Here is a 26,839-nt window from a genome sequence, read left to right on the forward strand (position 1 = left end):
ACTTATTGGAGCATACAACATTACCAATTTAGAACTCTTTCATCAACATCATATGTAGAATTAATGCTTGAGTTGCAAAATTTATAGTATCATGGAGGAACCATGTTTGGTCATATAGTATGAGGCCCCTTTTTTACTACAAGCTATGACTATGATGCTCTAATTGATGAATATGGTATGTTATTTCTCCTAGATAAGGGTAAAAGTTTAAATATTACCACTACAAAATAGTGTGAAATTGCACATACATTCATTTTGTTAAGAGCTATAAAGGCGGTCATTCCAAAAATAGAAAATGACACCATTAATAAACTAGATGAGCTTCCACCTTCACATGGTTGGCCTTGTTATGTAGAGAATATTAAAATATTCTCAAAACCAAGTGAAGCTCAAACAAATTGATTTACTTGGAGCTAGGAACTTGATGTAACACAAGGTAGGTCACTTAATTCAGCCCTATCTCTCCCAAGACTTTCTTAGGCTTATGTTTAGCTTGATAGGGTTCTTTCCTTAACCCTAACCTTCTTTCTCCAAATTTAGTTTGAACTCTCATCTACATTCAAACACCCAAACTCTTCATATTAGAACTATGATTGCCTAGCCAAGTATCCAAAATCCAACTAGTAGATTTGTCTTCTTCTAAGTCTTATAGGACCTCCCAAGGAATGCATTTAGTTAAACCAACCATATTGCCTTCCTTCAAAACCATAACTAAAAAGTTGTACAAAAATGTTGTGGAGCAACTTCTAAAAGTTGCTAACCAAATTGCAATTTTTTCATTTTTGTCTTCTAGACCCTTGAAACCTTTTTGAATGGAACCAAACAAGTTCAATAGAGGTTTTTAGGCATAATTTCCCCCCTGGTAACCAATATATCTCTTTTTTCCCCTAGACCCATTTGAGAAACTACTTGACAACTTAACAACTTTTGACATCCGAGACCCTAATCAATCAACACTACATTTCATGAGTTCCAAACACTTGAACTTGATACTTCTATTTGTTGGCTGAGATTCTGTGTTCTTGATGTTTTGTATTGCTAATGGTTGTGACTCTTCTCCACAGGTTGCACTTCTCTACATAGCTTTTTTTGGTTGTATTCTTTGTCTTCCACTAAAAATTTCCTAGGTACATCTAACAAAATATACTGGACAATTTTAAGGTTTGAATTTAAAGTAAAAATGACAGAATGAGTTTAAGTTTGCACTTTTTATGACAGTTTTTTAGAGTTAAGTAGAACACATTAGGATTTATTTGTCACAATAAAGTATAATTTATACTAATTATTCTCATTGTAACCAAAAGTAATGATTTTTTTTAGTTATATAAAACTCCTCAGTCTGCATTTTCTTTATAAGAGTGCTAATGCTAATTCTTGATTACACATTTGCAATTTAAGTGTTTTTTGGAGATGGTGTAAAACTTGTTCAAGATGCATTTCAGCTTGAGAAAGAGAAAGCCCCTTGTGCCATCTTTATAGATGAGTTTGATGCAATTGGAACATGACATATTGACAGAAACTGGATTTTTTAATTTTCATTCTTATTGGTAAGCTTACAATGGTAAATAGTCTAAATAGTAAAATTGTATTGGGTTTGCACATTTAGTCTAAATAACTTCTAAATAGTAAAATAGTCTTTTCTAATTTTTTAGTACCAAATGATACCAAATTACAAATGGAGCATGAGGTTTTCACATCCAATATGAGTTCATCTATTAGGTTTATAATGGGAAAAAAATGACATAAAGTCAAACTTATGGAACATGTTATTGTTTACTCATGAGATATAGAAGAGTGGTTGCCTTTCATCAGGCTCTAGCAATGCTATTTTAAGAAATTTCAACTAAGGCTTTGTATACACCAACCTACAATGTTATCTATAAATTTAAGGATTCATTTATAGCCAAGGTAAGAAAAATAACAACATTCTTGCAAGCCAAAGCTAAACAAACCAAATCAACAAGAATACATACAACATTTTCCTTGTAATAATAATCCTACGTTCTTGATTAGTAGCAAGTATTGTGAGAATAGAAAGAGCCTTATCCACCATTCCAATGCTTCGGTCAACAAGAAATGCTTTTAGAGAAGGAAAAAATCTAGCCCGAACAACCCTAGGTTTGTTTCCTTGATAAATTGACAAACTAAAAAGTGCAGTAGAAAAATATTTTCCCCCTCTTGGTGTTCCATCACGTAGTAAATCAACCAAGGAAGGGATGGCTCAAGAGGCTTCAATTATAATCTTGTTCTTGTCCATGATAGATAGGCTAAAAAGAGTTACAACAAGATTTTATCTTTCTTCTGTGCTACCATGCTTTAAGACTTCTATTACATAACTAATGGATCCTTCTTGAACAATCAACCATTTTTTACTACTATGAATAAATAAACTAGAGGGGTAGTCACTACATGCTATTGAATCTTTGCATCACTTAATGATAACAATTTCACTACATGTTTAGTAGTTTCAACCATGTCACTATATGTTTAGTAGTTTCACCCATATCACTACCTCTTTATTTCTTGAGATTTTTTAGTGCTCTTGACTCTATTGCTAAATTATGAATAGTAGATAGCTAAACTATGTCTGCTAGCATTTATAGAACAATAACATCTACATTTCTACTATCCTTATGTGAAAGGGAAATCATAATATCTATAAAAAGTTAAATATCTTGTGTATCATCTCTCCCCTTGGATCTCTTTGATTGGAGGTGCATTAGTTAAACCCATTCTTTAACTTCATTAGAAACTTTTAGTGAATTATTGGGTGATAAGCCTCTAAAAGGCCATTATTTTGATTACTTTTTATCTTGTTTTTAGTAGTTATCTTGCAAGAAATAGTTTAAGACTCTATGGTTTAAGAAAAAGAACTCATGTTTTATGAATATACTATCTATATGTTAAGACATGTAGATTGAAGTATAGATTGATTAGTTATTCTTTGTTTACTTGAATCTATGGATTTTTATGGTTTAATGAAGGATATTACATGCTGATAAATATTTTCTCATCCATCCTATGTTTGGGTAGGTTCCTTCTTGTAGCCACAGGATTTGCAAGAGTGATAATTTAAACATTATATCATTTCTAACATTAATGATGAAATGAATGCATGTATGTGGAAGCTATTGCATTTAATTCTTTGTAGGTGTTGTTTCCATGCATATTGAAGACAACATTTCAATGCTGAGTCAAAGCTAACTAGATGGTCAAAGAACCACCATGCAGGTAGATCATGGTGCAAGTTTTGTTATGGTAGTGCATGAAGACAACTTCGTCAACCTACTATATTCATAGGAGAGTTAAGAAGTAGTTAATAGTATTTTTGTTGTAGAATTTATAATTTGTAATTGATCCTCATTGATGGAGTGATCATAGGAGTAGGAAGTTGTTAAAGTTTTTCTTTAAATAATTTCCACTATAACCTTGAAAAGGGGATTGATGATTGATTATTGATTTTGATCTTTTCCTAGTTTTGACCAAAAGGAAATAAAGTAGAATCTTGTTTTCAAATGTAATTCCTTATTATGAATGAATAGATTACAGAGTTCAAGTTTCCACCTTCAAACTTAATTATTTTCTATTCACTCATCCGAGGGGGCCCACTTGGTGAGTGAACTGCTTTGTTAGAATAGATTTTCTTTCTTAGTTTGTGTAGTGTCTGCTCCTAGTTTACATCTTGTTCTGATTGCTAAACTCTTTCAGGCCAGTTTTATGCTTGAAAATTATTAGCATTATCCTTCAGATTATCAAATATTGTTTCATATTTAGTTGATATTATGATGAACTACTTGTTAGTCTATACTTCATGTATGCATGATGATTATTACACTTATCTCAGTTATTGGTGATGATTAGTTAGATGGATTATTATACATGTTTTTTAATGGATACTTACCCCATACTACATGTGTATGGTGTGTGTGTATATTTTCTTTATGTATGACATTTGTGATGTAGTTAAGGGAGTCATAGTCACCTACTAGTAGGGATCTACATGATGCACCACTTCCTGCCATTGCCTATTTAGCTTAGTACATATGTGTTTGTACATGCATGGATTTTATGCAGATTGTAAGTACTAGGTATCAAATTTCCTAAATTTCTAGGATGAGCGTACCCTATTGCATTATCTCAATGGTAAGAGAGGGAAGAAAAATTCTTAAGTCCAAATCCTAACCTTTGAACCCATTTGTCCTAGAAAATTAGGACAAGTATTTGTGTTCATTACCTTCTGAATGTGTCATATGACATAAATTCATGATTATAACCCTTTAGTTTGATATTGTATGTGTTTTTCTATAATGGGTTTTCATATTTCATCCTTTAAGTCTTTGGTGATTTTTCTATTAATTAAGTCCAAATTAAATGATTAAATTAATGATTTAATTTAATGGAAAAGTGTTGTGATATTTTAATATTTAATAATATTTGATTAATTTGGAGAATTAATTAAATTAAAAAAATTAAATTTAAAGATAAAAGTTATAAGTTTAATTTTAGAATGTGATAATATTTATTTAATTTAATAATAATTTATTTAGAGTTCATTTTTAAATAAATGCTAAGTACTACTATTATTATTTAAGTTAATAAATATTTTATCAATTAATGTTTGAAAATAAATTAAAAAGTAAAAAATATATTAATTTATTAAAAGTTTTAAGATTGCATAAAGTGTGCATGAGAGTAAAATTTAATAAACTAATTAAAAGGAGAAGTCAAGTGAATTTAATTAAGATATTTTATATTTCAATAAACATGCATGAAAAAGATAAAGAAAAGATAAAAAGAGTTAAAGTCTAGTTAGCAAGGAGTCCTCTCAGGTGATTGCACAATTAGTGCCCCGATTTTAGGAAAGAACTCCATATCACAATTGAGAGTTCATTTTCTAAGGATAATGAATTTTTGGAATAAGGAATTTTTGAAAGAGAGAAGGTTTTGAGAGGACAAATTTCTCTCACAAATCTTTTTGGGTGTTGCATTGTTAGCATCAGAATCAGGTAGATTCTTGTGATTAATTCACATAGTTAATTACGCTATTTCTTTTCCTATCTTCTTTGTGTCTGTGAAACGGTTATCTGAATAATTCTTTGTGACGAGTGATTCAATATTGTGAATTTCTGGTATGCATGTTAATTCTTCTATATATGTAGAGATTGAAATATCTTAGAATCCTCATCTAGTAATTTTGCAAATTAGATAGTAGACCGAGAAGGGTTTTGATATTTAAAAAGGAAAATCTAAAGAGAAAATCTGACTGGTTGGTCGTATTTTCCCTATCAGATTAATGCTAGAACTATTATTAAAAAAATATAATTTAAATGGAGAAGGATATTTGTTTTCTTTAAAAAAATTTATTCATAATTATTTATTTAAAACAAATTAATGAAAAATTTATTTAAAAAGATATATAATAAAATTTTAAAAAATAAATATGGGAACTGGTGGGGAAAACACACACCCCCCTTCTTTATTGCAGGCAGTCATAGACTACTGTCGCAAGTACTCTAACAATAGTGGTACAGAGTGTCACTGCTACCACAGGCCCTGCAGTAGCAGGGTGCCATGTTTGGAAGGTTGATAGGCCTTGTTAAAATAAATGCCGAAGTTTTATAAAATTTGTTAATTTTAATTTTATTTAAAGTATTAATTTTTATTTGTTATTAATTTTAAATACTATTTATTATAGAAATTTATTAACTGTTTTAATTTTAATAATTAATTAAAATATATTTATTTTATATATGTATAATTATTAATTCATATAAATAAGTATAACTTAATTAAAGTATTTAATAATGGAAATTAGTTAATAGCATTGTGGATTTACTTAATTATCAATAATTCTGATTTTAATAAAATTGCAAATTATTTTATTTAGAAATCAATGAGAATTATTTTAATAATTTAAATAAATAAATAATTACCCTTAGATTATTTTTAGGAAATTGACTTTAAATAATGAGGGTAATTCTATATTTGATTCAAATAAATGAATGGGATAATTTGTAGGGTAAATTGAGAATCTCATTTACTTGGAAAATACATTGAAACAAAAAATGAAACCTTACATTTAGCTCAACATTATGTTTTCAAAATCAAACCAAACTATGAAACCTACACTATTATCTATGTTTTGGGTTTGTGTTGACTAGAGTGTTGACCGATTTTAGGATGTCTACCAGAGGCTAGAGAGTTCTGTGATTGTAGTATTATGCTAAACTGATCTTGATCTTTTAAACTCATCCATGGTAATGTTTTGGTATGCTCTTTGATGAGTTTATTTATATTGTTGGTTATTGTTTTCAATGTTATTATGGGATAACAGGATGAGAGTTATGACCTACTCGACTTAACGATTTTGAGTCTTTGATCAGTATTTTTGGGATACTTTCTAGTTTCTTGTAGAGAACTTATGGGTTGTTGTGATTTATCTTTTGATGCTTTCTAGTCATTGTATAGGACTAAGGTAAAATATTATGATTATTTGATTTGTGCTTTAATGAGCTTAGGGTAGGTTATCTATATGCAATGTTGGGAAATGGCTTGCAATGGAGGCTGAGGCCCTAAGTGGCTACTAGGGTAACCCATTGTAAGTTGTTTAGTAAAGTGAAAACACTATACTAAATGGGAGTAAAATGATAATAATAAGAGTCTTTGCATGTTCTTGCCCATGCCTCATGTGCTAGTATAGACTAGGATGGGAGTAGAGAGAACACTTGGTTGTAACCATGCCTTGTTAGTATGCCTTGTTAGTATGAGAGGATACTAGTGCCGCATAGGGTCACTAGGCGATTGGGGTCTTGAGTGACTGCCAGGGTAACTCTAGCATTGATTTGTGTGATGACACTTTCCCACTTATATAGTAGATTCCCTACATGTCTTTGTGTGCCTTTGGGTCTAGATGTTGATTTGTCTTGGAACCTTTGAGTTAGATTACTTTTAGGGTTTCTTAGACTTGGAGAGTATTTTTGATATTTGGATTGATATCCTATTTAGGACTTGAGACTATCTCCTTAGCATGGTGGGAGTGGGCCTTCTTGGGTTACCACATAGTTAGGTGGTAGTGCTTTTTTTACTCTTACCATTGAGATCTATCTGTTGATACTGTGGCTAGAGTTTCCCTGTCTGCATTTCCTTTCATTCTATTCTTGTGTATTATGATGGATGGTTATATCTTTATGATGGATGGTTTCACTTATTGTATTGTACTTTTTTGAAGGGTGATGCAATCTATTTTTATAATATATTCTTTTAGCCTTTCATACCCTATGACATGTATAGTGGATGATTGAGCATTCTAAATTTTATTGCCAAGTGGCATTTAGAACAAATGTATATTATTTAAATGGACTTTGGACTTCTAATTACTCTTTCATGTGGATGTGGTAATTGTTAGACTTAATATTAATTAAATTTAAACATGATTAAATGTCTTGGGATCCTTAAGGAATGTAATCTATTATGTTTGCTTATGTAAGATTGTATGTTATTGCTTCTATTGCTTTAAGATTGATGTGTATGTTATTCTTTCTTTAAAAAAAAATGTTCGGTAAACTTAGTAAAAACTTTAGGTAAATTCTTTTGGATCCCTTGGCAGCATGTTATAGTTTGTTTCCTTGCAAAGTAGACTTCTATTGTTCTTGCAACCATTAATAACAAAATTGTTGAACTATTCCTACAACATAGGTGTTTAAATGGATTTACTATTTACAACATTAATTTAAACTTTAAGGCAGATGTTATTTCAATTCCTCTCTTAGTTTCCTTTAGCATTTCTTTCCTATTGTAAGTTGTAATGACTTAAAGAGGAATTAGAGCATATACTTTGTTGCCACCCTCTCAAGCTTACACTTCCCAATTGACAAATAAAATGAAGTTAGTATGTTATCCTTAAGAAAATACATGATTCTATATAGTCGTGGAGTCAATGTAGAAGGATGTCCAATCCTTTATTACTGAGATATTTAGCTGATCGACCATTTTTGGCACCATTTCCGAGAAGGTGTCAATCTAATTCAACCTTGAAGTCATTATTTTAGATGAGATTTTGCATTATTTTGCATGCATAAAAGAAAATATCTCTTTGGGATGTTTCTTCCTTGTAATATTTAGGAAGACATTTTTAATCCTGAACTTGAAGAACCACACAATGAGAATGAAGAAGAACCTTTTGAAAATCCATTTGCTATTGCTCAAGAATATATACCCTCATCCTCTGATGAATCCTTGCATCTAAATAAGCTTTTTCTTAACCTAAATACCAAGATAATCCACTTTCTCTTGTCATATATCAAGCACCTTTATTAGTACCTTCTCTAAGAATGGCTGAACCTCAACCAACATTTCCCTTTCCTATCCCTCCTCAACAAGGTAACCAAAATTTGAAAAATATATCTGTTGTTGCACTTCCCAAGTTTTATGGTTTGAAAACTAAAGACCTTGAAACCTTTCTCTTTGAGTTTTACATATTATGTAGAAGTGAAATTATACAATTAATTCCCATAAATTGAATTTTTTTCCTTGTACTCTCAAAGAAGCTGCTCTAAGATGGTTCATGGGGTTGGGTGCTAATGCTATAGCAGATTGGCCTTCAATGAGCAATCTATTTGTCACAAAGTGTAAAGAATACTGTAGGGGTTAGGATTTGAAGGGGTATGACATTTTCAAAATGTCCCAAAAGGATGATGAAAAATTGGAAGACTATGTTTCCTAGTTCATGTTCAACCTGCAACATATTACACAACATCAATTGAATGAGGAGTCAAAGAAATATCTTTTTCTGAGAGGTAAAAATGAAGGAAGCATTGAAGCTCTAGAACTTATGGCAAGAGGACACATTACTCAAAAAACTTGGACTAAGATATAGAGCATATGCCTAAACTATTCTAGAGCTACTATGAAGAAAGGTAGGGGACTTAGAGAGCTACCACATTAGTCCAATGGTAGTTCAGGACTGTCTAAGATGGAGTTATCTAATTTTTTATTAAACTTCAAGAAAGACATTATTAATGATGTAGCTACTTAGCTAGACACCATGTAAGCCTGAAGAAAGAAAGATGAAGTTGATGCCATGATGACTAAATTATGTCCACATTGTAGAGAAAAGAAAAAGCATTGTAGATGCAAGTCTATTGCAAATATGGAGACACAACCAATCCCAACCAAGTTCAAAGCCATTAACAAAAAATGGAGAGGTACTATATGTTGCTCAAAGAAGGCCATGGTCTCAAAGATAAGGTATGCCACAAGATCCTCTTTAAAGTTATCATAATAATAATCAATGGAAATTTTTTCAAAATACTAGTATTAGTGGAAATCATATTTGGCAACAACCCCAGTAGGGTTGGCAACAACACCAACAAGGTTGGTAGCAACCTCAATAGGGTTGGTAACAACCTCAAAATTAGTGTCCCCAATCTAGTCAACCAATCACATTGCCACCAACTTAGTAGCAAGCTCTAATGCCTCCTCTTATAGCCACTAATACTCCTTCCAAGTAGACCCAACTACTAGTTCAACCCAACCTGAATCCAAATAATACTAAACAATAGCCTCAACAATAAAGCTATACCATCTAATTGAATGATATTCACTTAAGATCAGACACCACTCTTGTTGCACTCAAAAAACCTATAATAATTGAAATTGAGGATCCTCCAACTGAACATATAGAGAAATCGAATCAACATACTTCTCTTGTAGGTGAAGAACCTCCATTTCCCCATAGGTTGATAGAACAAGGGTAGCCCAAGGATAACCATGCAGTCATTGAATTACTTAATCAACTGGAATAGATGATAGTAAAAATACCATTGTTGGATGCTATTAAAGAAGTCCCTACCTCTACTAGGGCTATTAAGGAAACATGCAGTAAGCAACCAGGAAGAAAGAGGAAAGATCTAAAGACCATTTATGTCCTAGGACAATTGTTTGACCTATTGCTAGAGAAATTAGCTATACCCAAATACTCTAACCGTAGGATTCCTGTAGTAATAGTTACTATTCATGTCATCCAAGTTCAAAATTCTTTGGTTGACCTAGGAGCATCTATTAACATCATGAAAAAGTAGGTATTATCTTGGTCGCATATTGTTGGCTTTAGAGAGACACCCACTATCCTTCAACTTGTTGATATCTCTACCATTAAACTAGATAGGATAATAGAAGATGTTATAGTCACCCTAAATTCTTGGGAGTATCCAATTGATTTTTTGGTTCTCTCTCAAAAAGATAGTACAAGAGGATATCCTTTAATCTTAGGGAGGCCATGGTTAGTCACTATAGATGCTTATATAGCTTGCTGATCTAAGAAAATGACAATATCCAATGGATTTCATACCAAAAACTTGACTTTATACTCCACTTCTCAACCGTTGTTACTAGATGACTAAGTAGTTTGGCTAGACTTGGATGATGATGATCTAGAAGCCAATTCCATCCATTATTTAATGATGATAAGAAGAGAATCATTCATAGCTACTCGAGAAGAAGATGAAATCATTTCATCCATTATTCTAAATGAATATGGTACACAATCTCCAATATGTCCTCAAGTTGAATGTATCCTAGAAACTATTGTGCCAACTTTGAATTCACTATATCATTCAAAAGCTTCATAGTTTCTCCATTCATGATTACCTCATGAGATGGATTCTTCTCCCATTTCTCAATTATTTATGGAAAATAAGGTTATTAAGATGGAAATTGGTCTAGGTAAGGAATTGAATGTAAACAATGCCCTATCACACTCCCAACAAGAAAAAATGTTGTAGTTACTACAGGAAAATAAAAATGCATTTGCTTTGGATTACTTGGACATGAAAGGATTAGATCCTATGGTCTACACTCACAAGATTTATATCAGCCCTAATTTCAAAACAAGATAGCTTGAAAGGAGAGTTAATCCTATCTTAAAAGATATTGTTAAGAATGAATTACAAAAACTATTAAATGTTGGTTTTATATACCCCACCTTTGATAGCTAGTGGGTCTCACCTTGGTCATAGTACCCAAGAAGGGAGAAAAATGGTGAGTTTGTGTAGACTATAGGGAGCTTAATTCAGCCACTAAGAAGGACCATTTTCAATTACCATTTATAGACCAAGTCCTTGACAACTTAGTTGGTAAAAAGTATTTTTCTTTTTGGGATGGTTTTAGTGGTTATAATTAAATACAAATATCACCATAAGGTCAAGAGAAAACAAATTTTAACTTCCCATGGGGAATTTTTTCCTATTCAATATTACCTTTTGGCTTGTATAATGCCCCAACCATATTCCAATGAGTTTTAATCAAAATTTTTTTCCAGATATTTTTGCTCATTGTATGAGGATCTATATGGATGACTTCACTATTTATGGTGTTACTTTTGAAGAAGAAAAAACATGTTTAGAAATATTACTTAAAAGATGCTAGGACTATAACCTATCTCTAAATAGTGAGAAATTTTTTATGATGATGGAGGAAGGAATAATCCTAGGCCATTTCATTTCATCAAAGGGTATCCAAGTAGGTCAAGAAAAAAGTGAAGTTATTAGAACCTTGCCAACACCAAAGAAGTAGGAGGATGTATGAAGTTTTTTGGGACATGCTAGATATTATAAAAGATTCATTAAAAAATTTAGTCAACTTGCAACACCTATTTACAACCTAGTCAAAAAGGATTTTTAATTTGTTTGGGATTATGATTATGTAGCATCCTTCCTGCAGCTTAAGGAAGTTCTTACCACAATACCTATTTTGAGATGATCCAATTGGGACTTACATTTCACATTCATATAGATGCCTCAAACTATGCTATTAGTGTTGTGCTGGGACAGAAAGTAGACTCTATTGAACATGTTATTTATTTCATCAATAAGAATTTGCAAGGTGCAAAATTTAATTACATAGTTACTAAAAAGGAATTACTTGTAGTCATTTATGTTCTCAATAAATTTAGAAATTACATCATTGCATATGAGATATTTGTTCACATTAACCATTTGACTATCAAATATTTGGTGAACAAACCTACAATTTTAGGGAGATTGGATCGATGGCTATTGCTCATGTAAGAATTCAACATCACCATAGTTGATAAACTTGGTAAGGCAAATGTGGTAGCTGACTTTCTCTCTTAGTTGCATCTCTTTGATGATCTTGCAACCATTGAAGATAGTTTTCTAGATGAGCACCTTTTTATATTAGCCACAAAAAATCCTTGATATGTAGATATTGCTAAATACCTCACCATAGGAAAAATACTAGTATATTCTCTGCTCAGGCTAGAAAGCTCTTAGCTGAAAAGAGCTTTAACTATTCATGGATTGTTGGATTTATGTTTTATATTGGTCCTAATCAAGTCATGCATATGTGTCTAAGATAAGATGAAACATATGATGTCTTGAAGGCCTACCATGATGAACCCTATAGAGGTCACTTTGTAGCTAAAAGAACAACCTTCAAAATTTAAACAACTAGATATTATTGGCCAAGCTTGCACAAGGATGTAGTCGAATATACAAAGAAATGTGACAAGTGTCAATGAATGATACAACCCACTAAGTCAGATAAAATGCCCCTACAACCTCAAGTAGTTGTCACACCCTTTGAAAAATGGTGAATTGACTTTGTAGGACCTACTGAGCCCACTTCACAAGGAAAATCCTACATTCTGGTGTGTGTTGACTATGCTTCCAAATGGGTAGAAGTTAAAACTATGAAACACCCAAGGGATATGAATGTGGAATTTTTTCTATATGAATCCATTTTCACATATTTTGGTGTTCCTAGACAATTGACATCTGATCAAGGAACTTAGTTTATATCAAATTTGATAATTGCTCTTATAAAGGAGTATACCATTAGGCATGGTAAATAATCACCTTATCATCCTCAAGCTAATGGTAAAGTTGAAGTTACTAATAGGAAGTTGGAATCTATTCTCACCAAGACTATAGCACTTCATAGGAAGGAGTGGGAAACATGCCTTCTTGAAGCTCTCTAGGCTTATATAACGACCTAGAAATCCACAACTAGTTTTACTCCATTTGAGCTTGTTTATGGTAAGTTAGCTGTGATTCCTATTGAGTTTGAATATTAAATATTGAGGAATACCTTAGAGCTTGGAATAGAGCTCAATATTTTCTAATAGAACAAAATCTTGAGTTTAAAAAATCTCTATGAATGGAGGAAATCTGCATTGAACAATACCAAGCTCATTCAATGCCAAAGGAAACAATGAAACAATAAGTTTATCAAGTAGAAAATACTTGTTGTAGGAAATTGGGAAGTTCTTTATGACTCAAGATACTAGCATAATCTAGGAAATTTCCAAACATGCCAGTTAGGACCCTATGAGATTGTTGTTGTATTTCCAAACAGTGTGGTACAACTATCTATCATTGATCCTGTCCACTTCAAACTATTTGTAAATAGGCATCACCTCAAGATTTACCATAAGGAAACTAGTCATGAAGAGTTCTAATAGAAACTTTAGCATAATGAGGATATCATCATTCTTATAGCCACTGAGTCTGGGTCTTCTACCCTAACTCCTACTAGTTCTTGACTCTGATCAAGACCTTCATAATAAACACTTCTTTTTGAATTACTTTATTTGGATCCACTCTACTTCCACTTCTCTCTCTTCCATCTTACAATTCCATCCCATCATTCTATCAATTCCAATGATTAGTTTAGAACATCTTTCTTGCAGTAGTCACTAGGTACCTTTCACATAACTCTGCATGCAATTTATTTTATTCATGCTTTGTTAAAATTTAGTATTGCTTTTTATTTATTCACTCTTTCTTATCTTGGCTTGGTGGGACCCATTCGTTCATTTAGTTTGAGGGAGGTAAATATTTAAATGGATGTTTGATTGTCTTTTTAAAATGCAATTTTTCAAAAATCACATGTACCTTCAAAGTACCTTGAGATGACAGGAAATAAGTGCATAGTTAATATCAGATGTTGGTAACTTGTTCTCTTGTGATTGTGTCATTATGAAATTAAGGACATCAAATGGTAAATTTAACTTTTAATGATGGTTTACAATGTGTTTGGGTGACGAGCTTGTACACATGCAAAAATGATGAAATTTGATGCAAAAGGATATTATATGATATGGTGCATTTAACTTCTCAAGTACACACCATTTTTTATAAAAAACTAGAGCCAAAATTGTAAGCCTTGATTTTCTAAGATTTTAATATTAGATTTTTTCTACAATTTAGTTGTAATTGACCATGGGTGGAGGTATACAGAGGAATGAGCTTGTTGATCATTGAGTTCTTTTGGGAGATGCAGCTAGTTGTGAATTTTTTTGGTGAAGGGGATGGCTAGATTATTTCCTTAAGTTGAATGCATTTAATGAAGAAGGAAAAAGGAAATTTTTTAGAACCTCAAGTAGAAAGGCTAGAACAATCAGATGAGGAGAGTAATCCTAATGAACCCTTGCATTCTCAAGACGAGGAAGACCTACAAAAACCTCCTTAAGAACCCATGATAGAAACACTTGTAAGTAGGTAGAAATGAAAGAGTTCCCCATGCCTATCAACACCACCCATGAGGAAAAGTATAAGACTCTCTAAGAGTAGGATTATAGAGGCCTCTATTCCCTTAATTACGCCCCAAATGTCTGAAAGTGAAAAGGAGCCCTCTCCAAGGGGAAAACTGCCACAAACTGAAATGAAAATGATAGTAAAAGTCAAAATCTACCACCTAAAGTAGAGTATAGTATTAATTATGTTCTTATCAATAGTGATAAGGAATTGGATGAGATTAAAATGTTTGAGGAATTTGAAGAAAACCCTGCTATGCAAGACTAGTGAAAATTCTACAGAACTCCCTTCAGAGAATTATCTAGAATTTAGACCTCAAATTATTAAAGAAGTATTTGAAAAATTAGATCAAGAAGGGTTGGAGACATTAGCTATAGTAGCGACATAATCCATTAAGGAGGAAAAAGAGGAAATAACTATTGTCACAAGGAAAAGTGGGTAATCAGCACTATAGAATGCCAACAAAACTCATCAATTGGTGCTTGAATGGATAGAGCTGATGAGTTTTGTTTCAACAACTATAATGGGAAAGAGCTCAATTGAACTTAGAGAGAAAGAAGTTGAAGTGTGTTATTGATGAGTAGAGCTGCCAGTTGAAACAAAGTTCAAATCAAAATGAAGTTCTAAAGATAAGAATTGAGAAAATTATAGGATTGATTTCTTAGTTAATGGAATGTAGGTCACCATCACTAGTATATGCATTTTTTCTTAAAGAACACATTTCCAATTATAAGTTCACTAGAATTTAGAAGGACTTAACCTCTCTGTCTCTACCACACATGAATTTATGATACATTTAAATCTATTCCTATGACCTTGAAAAATTTAATGTGTGAATTGTATCTTCAAAATTTGGTTGTGCCTAATGATACTAAATGGAACCCAGTCCTATATGTAGGGGATGTGTGGTTAAGGGAAGAAATGTCATGGATGCAAAATTAAACATGAAGAGAACATCAAGCCACACCCTACAGGGAAAGCGAGATGACAACACCCTTGTTCATGAGGCTAGAAGTCCAATATTCTAGATGAAAATATCTAGATTGGATTTCTATTTTGGGAAATCCTATAAGAATTGGTAATGTGAGTGGAGTTAGAAAAAAGGCCTTTATAGATTGGGAACAATATTTATCTCAAAATGTTGAAACAATAATCATTGCCTCAAGACAACAATGGGTGAGAATGCCACATGATTTAAAAATCAGAGAACCCCACTCCAAAAAATCTCACTCTTGCTACAATAAGGATTCCTTGGCATATTGACTTGGGGAGAAATTAGTGCAAACATTGGTTACCATTAAGGTACCAACCTCTGATTCTCCTGCAACCACTACTAGTAGTAAATGACAATGTAGAGGATCATGACATGACTACTGAAGTTTGGCACTGGAAGAGACTCAAGGAAAATTATGGTTACTTTGACTATGTGAAGAATGAGCCAGGAGAAAGGACACTAAGTGAATGGAGAGTGTCAGCCAAGATCTTGAACTTCATAATTTTTGGGGACCAACAATAGTTTAGTTGTGGGGAATGATGAGCCTCTAAAAGGCCATTATTTTGACTACTTTTTATCTTGATTTTATTAGTTATCTTGCAATAAATAGTTTAAGACTCTATGGTTTAAGAAAAAGAACTTACGTTTTATGAATATACTATCTATATGTTAAGACATGGAGATTGAACTATAGATGGATCAGTTATGTTGTCTTTTCTTCAATCTATGGTTTTTTATGATTTAATGAAGGATATTACATGATGATAAATATTTCCTCATTCATGCTATGTTTGGGTAGCTTCCTTCTTATAGCCGTAGAATTTTAAAGAGTGATAATTTGAACATTATACCATTTCTAACATTAATAATGAAATGAATTCATGTATGTGGAAGTTGTTACATTTAATGCTTTACAGGTTTTGTTTCTAGACATATTGAAGACAACATTTCAATGCTAAGTCAAAGCTGACCAAATGATTAATGAACCACTATGTAGGTAGATCATAGTGCAAATTATGTTATGGTAGTGCATGAAGATAGCTTCCTCAACTTGCCATATTCCTGGGAGAGTTAAGGTGTAGTTAATAGTATTTTTTTTGTAGACTTTATAATCTATAATTAATCCTCATTGATGGAGTGATCATAGGAGGAGAAAGTTGTTAAAGTTTTCCTTTAAATAATTTTTGCTATAACCTTGAAAAGGGGATTGATGATTAATTATTGATTTTGATCTTTTCTTGGTTTTGACGAGAAGGAAATAGAGTAGAATCTTTTTTTTGAATGTAATTCCTTATTATGAATGAATAGAATATAGAGTTCAAGTTTCCACTTTCAGACTTGATTATTTTTTGTTCACTCATCCAAGGGGGCCCACTTGGTAAGTGAATTGCATTTTTAGAATATATTTCCTTTCTTAGTTTGTTTCCTTAAAAAGTAGACTTCTACTATTCCTGCAACCATTAATAACATAATCATTGAACTATTCCTACATCATAGGTGTTTAAATAGATTTACTATTTACAACATTACTCTAAACTTTAAGGCAGCTGTTGTTTTAGTTCCTAGCTTAGTTTCCTTCAACATTTCTTTCCTATTGTAAGTTGTAATGACTCAAAGAGGAATCAAAGCATATACTTTGCAGCCATCCTCTCAAGCTTACGCTCCTAGGTTGACAAATAAAATGAAGTCAATATGTTATCTTTAGGAAAATACATGATTTTGTCTAGTCATGGAGTAAATGTAGAAGGATGTCCAATCTTTTATTACTAATGTATTTAGCTAAGGTAAGCCATTGAGTAAGGTATCTAGAGCTTAATTCAGTTCCTAAGTTAATTGTAAAAAACTTCTTGTAATTACCTTTCTCTCAAAGACTAGATAGAGTTTTTTTCCATTAGGAAAGAGTTGAAGTGAAGCTTTAGTAGATTGTTGGGCCTTTTCTAAGGAAGAGAATCCCAAGGAAAAGATCTAGAGAGTGGAGACCTCAAATAGACTCTCAAATATAATCTAAATAAACATACAAAAGTGTTGAGTTAAACTTGGTTTTATAGAATTTAATTTATAGGTTGACTGCTTCACTCAAGACCTCCACCATTGTCAAGGGTTCAATGATGCACATAATAAAAAATATGGTATACAGTGTGAAAACATAGTCAAGAGGAAAGAAAATGAAAAAAGTAATCTTCATATTCTAAAAAAAGACGAAAAAATCTACCTCAGCAATCATAATATACATTCCTCAAGAATTTAGATAATAATATTGTAACACAAGTTTGAAATTCTTATAATTACTTCTTTCACAGTAATGTGTAACATAAAAAAATATGTTCAAAAAATGACTACGAAAACACACACATTTGGACTACAGCTAATTTCTTTGAACCTTCTCCAATCTAATACTTCACATTTACACATTACGATTTTACTATTGCTAGATGTATGCTAGTTTGATAACTAAAGAAAGATAGATATAAAAGAAGCTGTCATGCCCTAATTTTAACAAGGTAAAACACAAATTTTTTTTTTTTTTTTGAAAGGTGAACTAAAGATAATATGTATAGATCTACACTTTTTATGAATGTTCCATCAAACGATGGAGTGACAAGATATAACAAAACATAATTTCTTGATAGTGTTAGAATTTTACTAATTTGATGATGGAGTTGAAGAAAATTATTTTTAGTTGAGGTGGAATAGTTTGGTTTTCATTTGGAATTTTGGACTTCAACTTTTAACGGGAGGTCAATTTTTTTCTATCTTTAATTAAATATCTAGGTAATGACATAATAGCTTAGTAATGTTATCATATAAAAATTCACATCCTATCCTCAAAGTGAGTCATTACTTAGGTGATTGTGAAACATAATTTATGTATCAGTGTGGTTATAATGGTTTCATAGTTGTTTTTGTGAAGATGTTTTATAATTGCCCTTATTAAAAGACAACTCATTACATCCCATGTCCAATTTTTTAATCCTAAATTATTAGGTTACAACATGACTATCTTGATGAAAGTCTTGCACTATATCCTTTAACCACTTCCACCAACTAGATGTTTAACCACTAGGTATTTTAAAACATTTGTCATTTATTCATTCTCCAAATTTTATGATGTATTAAAGTTTACTAATCCTTGTTATTGTCTAGAAAATATGCCATTACTGTTTAATGAAAATAAATAAGGTAATATGAAAATTCAATTAAGAATTACAATTCTTAGATTATTCCTCCAATTAGTAAATTTATGTTTCTAGCTAGCAAAAATTACCTAATTTCCAACTACTTAACCATTGTTAATACATATACCTACCAATCCAATAATATATATATATATATACCATTCTATGTCTATTCACTACAAATCAATGAATCTATATTTGTTTAAAACACTAAATACCTACTAATCACCTTCATCCTACTAGCTACTAACTACATTCACATCTATTCCTAACTTACTAATATTAATTTTAAACCATACCCTAATTTCTTATCACCTACTAAACTATATTAATACTAACCATCTTAACTCTTTACCCTTGATTGTTGAGGTAGATTTTTTCCTCTTGTTTTAGAATATGAAGATTATTTTTTTCATTTTATTTCCTATATATTTTTATTATGTGCACCATTGATCCCTTGTGTGAGGCCTCACCAAGACTCTTTTTAGCATAGTTGGTACCTTATTATTTTGATACTCATGACTCGAGATGTCGAGACACTATCAGATGCTTTGAACATATTATATTATTTCATGTTGTGTGATGTTTACTTTTAGATATTTGAGTTCGTCATTTAATATTTTTTGAGCATGTATGTTGATGAAGTAAGTAAATGTAAGATTAACACTTTGATTATGAAATTGTAATGATTAAGAATATGAGTAGGATGAGAGAAACCCTGATTGATTTGAAAGATGTATGTTTTAATTTATTTGATTTCTTGATACGTATATACATATGTGCATGTGATTTTATGGGGCTACTGATGTGTTCAATGAGTGTGTAGGATATTTTAGTCAAGAAACTTGACGGAGGAATGAAATTGATCCCTATGTGCCATTTGTGGAAACCTTGTTGTTCATAACTTAATTGTATTGTGAGATGTATGAATGTATCTTTTCGTGATCAGTAAATGTTAATGTTTCATAACTATGTTCTTATAGTGTCACTTGACACTCGTGAATTTGCATATGCATTCTAGCATGCTAGTTAGGGTTAACTATGTAGCCTTTGGACCTAAGTCAGACTAAGTTAGTGTCATTTTTCTAATTTTTTTTTAATTGAGTTGAGTCACCCCTAATCCAAATTAGTGCTTAATTTGCATTTTGGAGTTGTTAGATGGTCCTAATATTCCTAGCATTTGTTGGGTCCCAAATCAATTCCTAATGCCTTAAATCATGAAATCTTTTTACCCAAGGGGTATGGGTATGGGTTGGTGGCATTTTCTACCCCCTAAGCCCCTTTTGTTGACTTTTGAGATCACTCAAAAAGTCTATTTTTGCCTTTGTGCGAAAATTGGAAGTTGTTACCATGAGTTGAATAACCTCAAGTCCACTTAGAAGTTAACCTTAGGTTTGGTTGAGTTAGAAACTTCTAGAGTTTTAGGTGAGTAGGGGGAAGTTATTGCCCTTTTTGGTGGTTGAGTTTGGATATTATTTAGAGGCCCTTTTTGGAGAAGTTTTTGTTGTTACCCAATCTCTACTTTTAGACAGGAGTCTTGGAAGATTGAAGGCAAGGAAGGAAAAGCTCTTCTCAAAATTGTTCATTTTACCATAACCTTTTTGTGAAGGTAGGAGTTCTTCATCTCCTTGTTCATGTTGTTCATGTTTCTCATGATGTTTCATGCTTGGTGAATGCTTATGCTATTGTGTTGTTAATTGGTATGCTTGTATGTATGTTGGGTATGCTTGGGAAGGATTGAAAAAATGTTTTATTGAATGCTTTTCTTTCATGTTTTTGTTTGAATTTTAAAGTTTTCTTGTATGGGTGTTTTGGCATTACTCACCCTTGAATAGGGTAGAAGTGGCCAATTTTGGGAAAGGTCTTTTTAGTTGGACTCCAAAAGTGTAGAGTCTCTTCTCAGGATGAGAAGAGGGAGAGAGGGTAGGGTGTTATGGGACCCTACCTATCAGCACAAACCACGTATGAGTTATGGCATGTAAAAATGGAAGAACAAAATTTCTTGAGTTATAGCCCCGATTGGGCACCTAGTTTGGTGCTGTGTCTGGCATCTCCTATTGGAAAAATCAACCTTTCTCTAGTTTTGATTCAATGTTGAATCCTATTGTGAAGACCTAGTATGGATATGAATGTTTGATTTTGTCTCCTTCTTATGTTTGTTTGTTACCTGGTCAGATTTCATTCCCTCCACGACCTCAATGATGTATTTTAGGAAATGAAATGGGTCCCTTGTTAAGGGCCATGAAGGAAATTTAATTTGATTGTTGTAATTTTGGGATTGAAATCCTATGTAAATTGTATTAAAAACTTTTGCTCTAGTGGCAATGATGTTGGGTTTTGTTCCTAGTTCTTTCCTAGTGGAGCCTTTGAATCAGGTTGTCAATAAAATAGTGATTGAGCAATATCACTTCTCATGAGATTTTCATATTTTTTAGTTATATGGATGTATATAAAAAATAAGATGAAATGGTGATGTTCAATTAGGAAAAATTCAATCTCCATATATGTTGAGATGAAAGTTATGTTATGAATGTAGATTCATTTTCATGATTATTGAAAACAAAATTTTAATTTTGCAATGTTGTTCAAGGAAGTCATTCAATTTCTTGGCTTAACTATGATTTAACAAAATTCAATAGCATTAAAAAAGAATATATATATTTACCCTCCTTTCAATAATAGATAAAATTGGTATTCATACTTAGACAAATGTTTATATTTATGCCTTTTGTTCTTAAAATTTCAACACTAAGAAAAATATGACAAAAAAAAAAATTGCCCCAGGAGTAAAAACTCTCTCTAGATTTTGTATGGGAAACAAATTAATTCTTCCCCTTGCAACAGAAAATATTCTTGAGAATCTTCTTAAGTTTAAAATTAGAAATCAAAAGTAAATAATAACAAGAAAATTTCATAAGTTATTAAACCTTTATGACTTAATATCCAAATATCCTAGAATCTACCCATAAAACTTTTAGTCATTAATTCTACCCCCATCCCCTTTGGCACAGGCTTATTTGACCAAGAAAACATAATATAATATAGATTTCATTTAATGGGTTTGTTGGGTGGCAGGAGGATAGGAGGGAAACTAGTTTAAAGTCAACACTTTGAATTGTTTTTTAAAAAATCAAATACCTTATCCATCCCCACCACTTACCCTTTGAGCACCCAACTTGGACTACTCACGCAGGGCAAGGTGGGGGACAGACTGACGTGAGTATAGTTTGGGGCAGTGTGCAACTTGGGGAAGCGCTTGAGTTTAGAAGAGGGATGTATCATGTGGTAGGGGGGAGATAAGTGGGTTTTTTTCTTGGTAAGTGGGTTAGTGTTAGGATTTAGTATATGTTAGTTTATTTTATTAAGTTTTTAAGTTAGTAGTATTAATTAGTTTTAGTTTTAAATTTTTAGTTAGTTTTTTTATATATATTTATATTATTAGTTATTTAATTAATTATTTTTAGTATAGTTTAATTTTATCTATTTTAAGGTTAGTATTAATTTAGTAGGATTAGATGTTAGGTTAGTTTTAAAATTTATTTAAGTTAGAATGTTAAGTTATTTAGTTAGTTGTTTTATTAGTATTGTAAATTTAGTTTTGATTTAGTTAATATTTATTTTTAAGTTAGTATTAAATTTTAATTAGCATCAATATTTAATTTGTTTTTTAGTGTTATGTATAATTAATCTAATTTTTTAAAAATGTTTTCATTATCATTAATTAGTACAATTTAGATCTAGTATAATGCAGTTTGAGTTAGTTTTATTAACTAAATTAATATATTTTTTTAGTGAACGTTAATATTATTAATTGTTTTAAAATGTTACATTAATTGTAGTTAGTCTTGTTAGCTAGAATTTAGTTTTTTTAAAAGTAAAGTGTAGTTGGTTTTAGTTTTTGAATATTAATTAGTTTTTGTTGATGTAGTTTTAGGTAAGATAGTATTGGGGTATGTTTTAGTTGTTAGTTAGTATGCATGTTGGGTTAGTATTAAATTAGTTTAGTTTATTTTCTTTTAGTTTGATTTAAATTAGTATTAGATTGTTTACTATTAAGTTAGTAGTGTTAATGTCTTAATTTTATATTTTTAATTTTCTTTTCAATTTAGTTAACGATTATTAAATGGGACTTTTCAATAAATCGGTTAGATTGTCAATTGATGTTCATCTAAGAGGTTAATAATTGATCAAAGCCAAATAAAGTATATTTGTGTGTATGATTAGATGTGACTTTTCTTTTAATTAGTTCTTGATTGGATATTTCAAATTAATTAAACCCAAATTCATTTAATTTCTTATTCAAATAATTTTAATATATTGTTATAAAGTTAATGTAGTAACGTAACTAATGTCGATATCAATTTAATAATGAGAGTATAAATTTAACGATTTATTCCTCCTCAAGATTTTAAACTTAAGATGTTTTGTAGAGAACCTATACTTTAGCTATGAACACATATATCAAACTTAGAGAATTTCAATTTTTAATTTAAAAAAAAAAATTGTGTGTTTTGCCTTCGTATTTTTGGGCATGACACCTTGACAATGGTGGAGGTCTTATGCTCCTGGGTTGACAAATAAAATGAAGTAAATATGTTATCCTTAGGAAAATACATGATTCTATCTAGTAATGGAGTCAATGTAGAAGGATGTCCAATCCTTTATTACTAAGGTATTTAGCTGACTGACCATTGGGTAAGGTATCTAGAGTTTAATTCATTTCCTAAGTTAATTGTCAAAACCTTCTTGTGATTACCTTGCTCTCAAAGACTAGATAGAGTTTTTTCCCATTAGGAAAGAGTTGAAGTGAAGCTTTAGTAGATTGTTGGGCCTTTTATAAGGAAGATATATAGGGAAGAGAATCCCAAGGAAAAGATCCAGAGGGTGGAGACCTCAAATAGACTCCCAAATATAATCTAAATAAACATACAAAAGTGTTGAGTTAAAATTAGTTTTATCGAATTTAATTTATAGGTTGACTGCTGCATTCAAGACCTCCACCATTATCAAGGGCTTGATGGTGCACATGATAAAAAAACATGGTATATAGTGGGAAAACATAGTCAAGAGGAAAGAAAATGAAAAAAAAAAATCTTCATATTCTAAAACAAGAGGAAAAAATCTGCCTCAACAATCATAATATACATTCCTCAAGCATTTAGACAATAATATTGTAACACAAGTTTTAAATTCTTATAATTACTTGATGTAGGAGCATCTTGGGTTGCCTTGTTATCCTACTCATTTTGTTCACCTAGCAATTCCTTCATGTGCCTAGCAGTCCTTCATGTGCCTAGCAATTCCTTCATGTGCCTAGCAGTTCCTTCATGTGCCTAGCAGTTCTTCGTGTGCCTAGTAACCCTGTTTTCTTCATGTGCCTGTAACCCAATTTTATTCATGTGCCTAATAACCCAATTTTCTTCATGTGCCTAGTAACCCAATTTTCTTCATGTGCCTAGTAACCCTATTTTCCTTCATGTGCCGAGTTACTGTAGCATTCCTTCATGTGCCAAGTTACTCAATGTATGCCGAGTGATTCTTCATATGCCGAGTTACTTAGTGTATGCTGAGTGTTTCTTCATGTGCCAAGTTACTCAATGTATGCCGAGTGTTTCTCATGTGCTGAGTTACCTAGTGGATGCCTAGTGTTTCCTCATGTGCCAAGTTACTTAGTGGATGTCGAGTGTTTCTTCATGTGCCGAGTTACTCAATGCATGTCGAGTGTTTCTTCATGTGTCGAGTTACCTAGTGTATGCCAAGTGTCAATATTTGGATGTGATTTTGCAAGTTGACTTGTGGGATTTATTTCATTCATGACATTTATGTTGAGATATTTTCTTGGGATGAGTCCTGACCATTGTTGGGTCATCCTTCCTCTTATGCAATGATTCTAGAATGATCTGTAAGCCATTTTGGAAAGTATAATAGAGTATTTAGGCTTAGATTTAGGTAAGTTTTTGGAAGAAGATTAGAGAAAATAACTGAAAGTGCAAATTTGTAGTTGGATCTTTGAATGTAAATGTATTTGTAATTGGCCATAACCCAAAAGGCCTTACAACTGGGCATGTATGAAGATATCTTGATAAATCAATAAAAGTGATTCACTCTTCTTCCTCCTTTGGTTGCTATCCACTTGTGTTCATTTTTGTTGTGTTAACTCTTGCAGGGTGGTTTGGATAGCTGGGTGAGCCTTTGGCCCTAGTCATTCATCCCTTTTGTTTGCATCATTACTTCTTTCATAGTAATGTTTAACATCAAAAAATGTGTCCAACATATGACTACAAGAATACACACATTTGGACTACAGTTAATTTACTTGAACCTTCTCCAATCTAATACTTCACAGTTACACATTACCATTTTACTACTACTAGACACATACTAGTTTTATAACTAAAGAAAGATAGATATAAAAGAAGCATTAAGCCACAAACATAGGCATCCATCATGAATTTCATGAACATAAAGATATAGAGTACTAAATTTACAACTCCTTTCACTGGAGAAATTAATGGTACTTTGTGATTTTTCTATTTCATATCCTTTCAAATAGATTTTCAATATCATCTATCATTCTTTGGATCAATTCTTAACATGATTACCTGAATGCATGCATGTAGGTATCATTAAAGTGTTTCCTTCTAGGAATGTTTTGCATTGAAGTGCACAAAATATGATAAAAATTATTTTGAGAGATTTAGAGGAAGTCAAAACTAAGAAAGTATTTTTTATCCTAAACCAATAAAATAAAGTGGATTCTTAATGAGATTTTCATATCTACTTTTGTAGAAACCTGTATAGCATATTTGGTAACAAATTTGCAACTAGCCCTCTTATTGCATCCAACGCACATCCTAAAAAATTTCCTTGGATATACTCAGCTTGTATCTCCATCTCTACGGATTTATGGCCTTTTTAAGCTACTTCCTTGCATACTTATTAGTTTCATGTATCAAAAAACTTGTCAAAGTATTCACTTCTTGTGTGTTTTTCCCATTTGAGAGAATAGTGACTTATAATAATTTGAAGTTCAAGCATAACCACTTAAACTATAGAGTATTGTGCAATTGAGATGAAACTAAAGACACATACTAGATTCAAGGCCATGGCAATACTCATATGTAGGTGTTCCCAAGTTGAACGATTATCTCTTATCCATGTTGTAGCATGTCTTTGATTGCCTATGTATCCAACTCTTGTTAAAACAAAGGGTCATTAGATGGGACTTGCTAATAGCATTCCTTCAATTGTGGACCTTTCCATCAATATGCCATATACCCACCATAACCAACCAAAAATAAATAAAATATGAAGGAACCTACTTGAAGCCTTTCCAACAAAATATTAGAATGGTTTATACAAGAGTAATTTGCATCAACATTACACATTACATTGTGCTAGTGAGAATGCTTCTCTTGTCCACCCAATTCTTTATCCCCTCTATGGATGTAGCTTTCAAGCATTTTTTTTCATAGTATGTGTAGCATCACACCTTCCAAAGTAATTAACTCCAACAACAATCTCCATTATTCTAATTGTTTTCTATCTTATAAGTTAATGACCTAAAATTTTAAAAATAATCATAAATATTGTAGTCAAAACAAAAAATACTTCATGAATCTCTCTAGTTTACCTTGCAAATGACAGGTTTATTCATATCATTCCATTTAGTGTCAACAAAATTTGAAACAAAAATTGCTAACTAATTTTGACCACCACTTTTGAGTTGTGGCCTAGATAAAATTAGGGAAAACACAACGCTCAAGCTAGACTTCCCCTACCAATAATATCTAATGTATCAAGTTATCAACTTTTAAATACTTAAAGATACAAATAACATGTCACCTTTTTTAGAACTGCTTACAAAAATAACCACCTACATACAAATTACCATTTGCCTATAGAACCTATACATCTTTTAAGAATCCACTATCATAGAGCAAATACCCTTTCTCATTTTTTTAATACCAAGATCAATCATCCAAACACATTTAAAACCTTCCACATGCAAGTTTCTTGCCAAAGTTTGGGGATAAGGATATTACTCCTAGAAATTAAGAGAAAAGTACATTTTTAAATTATAAATGCCCAATTACTTTTAAGAAAAAATAGTT

At 31.7% G+C, this 26,839-nt stretch overlaps 2 pseudogenes; both read right to left on the bottom strand.

Annotated features, from left to right (window-relative positions):
- Positions 1-1,754: 1,754 nt before the first annotated feature.
- Positions 1,755-2,475, bottom strand: LOC149552580 (uncharacterized; annotated as a pseudogene).
- An 8-nt stretch (positions 2,476-2,483) lies between these two features.
- LOC149552581 (U-box domain-containing protein 15-like) lies at positions 2,484-25,619 on the bottom strand (annotated as a pseudogene).
- Between the last annotated feature and the right edge of the window lie 1,220 nt (positions 25,620-26,839).

This window comes from Cupressus sempervirens, chromosome 6 (genome assembly GCF_028749045.1).
Source record: "Cupressus sempervirens isolate cs-2001-9-10 chromosome 6, ASM2874904v1, whole genome shotgun sequence".
NCBI classification, from domain to species: domain Eukaryota; kingdom Viridiplantae; phylum Streptophyta; class Pinopsida; order Cupressales; family Cupressaceae; genus Cupressus; species Cupressus sempervirens.